We start from the raw sequence: 2,830 nt of genomic DNA, 5'->3' as shown, positions 1-2,830 counted from the left end.
TGCATAGAGGAGGCTGTCCATATGTTTCTTTTTTTGAAGTTTTAGGCATTATTGTTTTCAGTGCGAAGATGCTGTAACCTTAATAAGTTCAATAAAACAGAAATATACATAAGTGCTGCTAACAAAATGACTAGGCCAATTTTGAAATGTAAACTTAAAATGTAAAGTCACAGGGTCTGAGCCTTGCTCAGAGTAGGAGTCCACGCGGACATCAGCTAAGATTCCAGAATGACTACCGTCTTGACTTACACTTTTAAAAATCTTCTCACTGCATCAAAATGGGCCCTCAGATTTTCCATAAGACCTCTGAGCTGTTCCTCCCAGCTGCGAGCTGCCCAGCCATCCAGACCAAAACGAAGAAGACATTAGCCAAACCCAATATAAGGAATGTTGTGGTGGTGGATGGTGTTTGCACTCCATTTTTGCTGTCAGGCACTTCATATAAAGACCTGATACCACATGATTTGGCTAGAGCAACGCTTACGGGTTTGTTGCATCAGCCCAGTGTCCCCAAGGAAGTAGTTGATTATATCATCTTTGGCACAGTTATTCAGGAAGTGAAAACAAGCAATGTGGCTAGAGAGGCTGCCCTTGGAGCTGCCTTCTCTGGCAAGACTCCTGCTCACACTGTCACCATGGCTTGTATCTCTCCCAACCAAGCCATGACCACAGGTGTTGGTTTGATTCCTTCTGGCCAGTGTGATGTGATCATGGCAGGTGGTGTCGAGTTGATGTCCCAGTCCCTATTCGTCAGTCAAGGAAAATGAGAAAACTGATGCTTGATCTAAGTAAGGCCAAATTTGTGGGCCAGTGACTGTCTTCAATCTCTAAATTCTGATTGAATTTCCTAGCACCTGAGCTCCTGCCGTTTCTGAGTTCTCCAACAGTGAGACCACGGGCCACTCTGCAGACCAATTGGCTGTTTCTCGACTGGAACAGGATGAATATGCACTGCGCTCTCCCAGTCTGGCCAAGAAGGCACAGGATGAAGGACTCCTTTCTGATGTCATACCCTTCAAAGTACCAGGAAAAGATACAGCTACCAAACATAACGGCATCCGTCCTTCTTCACTGGAGCAGATGGCTAAACTAAAACCTGCATTCATCAAGCCCTACGGCACAGTGACAGCTGCAAATTCTTCTTTCTTGACTGATGGCGCATCTGCCATGTTGATTATGGCAGAGGAAAAGGCTCTGGCAATGGGTTATAAGCCGAAGGAGTGTTTGAGGGATCTTATGCACGTGTCTCACAATCTAAAAGATCAACTATTACTCAGACCAACATATGCGACTCCAAAAGTTCTAGAAAAGGCAGGATTAACCATGAGTGATATTGATGCTTTTGAGTTTCACGAAGCTTTCTCAGGTAAGATTTTAGCAAATTTTAAAACCATGGATTCTGATTGGTTTGCACAAAATTACATGGGTAGAAAAACCAAGATTAGATTGTGTCCTTTGGAGAAGTTTAATAACTGGGGTGGATCTCTGTCCCTGGGATACCCATTTGGAGCTACTGGCTGCGGGCTGGTCGTGGCAGCTGCCAACAGATTACGGAAGGAAGGAGGCCAGTATGGCTTAGCGGCTGCCTGTGCAGCTGGAGGGCAGGGCCATGCTATGATACTGGAAGCTTACCCAAAATAATAGATCCAGAAGAAATGACCAGGAGTTTCTGTGCAACACTCACACTAGGCAACAGCATTTCAATGCATTCCTAAATGACATTTATAGTTCCTAGCTCCTGTTAGGAAAACGATTCTTGTGGCCTTCTGTTAAATGCTTTGCACTTAAGCCTTGCCAGTGTTCTCAGCTTTTCAATAATCACAGTTTACTGCTTTTTCAGGGATTTCTAAGCCACCAGAATCTCACATAGACGAGTGTAGGTGGTTGTTTTTGTTTTCTCTTGTCACTAAAGACTAAATGAGTGCTTGCAATTGGGAAAGAGGTCAGCTGAGATTTGGAAATCATCTTTGTAATATTTGCAAATTATACTTGTTCCTATCTGTGTCCTAAAGATAACTGTTCTCTATAAAGACAAACAAATTTCCCTAAATTAACTTAATTATGGAAAAATAATTCAGAATCTAAACATCACTGAAAACTTGTAAAAAATGTTTAGATACATAAATATCATGGTGGTCAACCTTAATAAAGTGGGGAAATATTGGAAAAAAGTGTAAAAACACACATATATGTGTTAAAGTTATGTACATATATAAATTTATATGTTTATATATAAATTAGTATATATAAAGTTTAAGTATATTTTGCATATTTACATATACTTATATACACTTTTATATAGTATATAAGTGAATATCCACCTCCATATTTAAATTACATCTTTAGGCTGGGCATGGCAACTCATGCTTGTAAATCTCAGCACTTTGGGAGGCTGAGGCGGACGGATTGCTGGAACTCAGGAGTTCGAGACCAGCCTGTGCAAAGTGGCAAAACCCCATCACTACCAAAAATACAAAAATTATCCAGGCGTGGAAGCTTGTGGTCCCAGCTCCTCAAGACAGAGGCTGAGGTGGAGAATTGCTTAAGCCCCAGAGGTCTAGGCTGCAAGGCGCCCAGATCATGCCACTGCACTATAGCCTAGACCACAGAGCAAGACCTTGTCTCAAATAAATAAATAAAATAAAATATCTTACATCTTTATATATGTACCTGGTTTTGTTTAGTAAAATTATTGTATATATGTATATAATAATATATATAGTATACTTATATATCACTGCATTAGTCCATTTTCACACTACTATAAAAAGATACCTGAGACTGGGTACTTTATAAAAGAAAGAGGTTTAATGACTCAAAGTTCCGCATG

At 40.7% G+C, this 2,830-nt stretch overlaps 1 pseudogene; it reads left to right on the top strand.

The window, feature by feature from the left end:
* The first annotated feature begins 278 nt into the window (after positions 1–278).
* On the top strand, positions 279–1,641 carry LOC129024877 (trifunctional enzyme subunit beta, mitochondrial-like; annotated as a pseudogene).
* Positions 1,642–2,830: the final 1,189 nt, after the last annotated feature.

Source organism: Pongo pygmaeus, chromosome X, assembly GCF_028885625.2.
Source record: "Pongo pygmaeus isolate AG05252 chromosome X, NHGRI_mPonPyg2-v2.0_pri, whole genome shotgun sequence".
In the NCBI taxonomy this organism is placed as follows: domain Eukaryota; kingdom Metazoa; phylum Chordata; class Mammalia; order Primates; family Hominidae; genus Pongo; species Pongo pygmaeus.
Note: the sequence above shows the minus strand (reverse complement) of the source record. Positions and strands in the feature narration are given on the sequence as shown.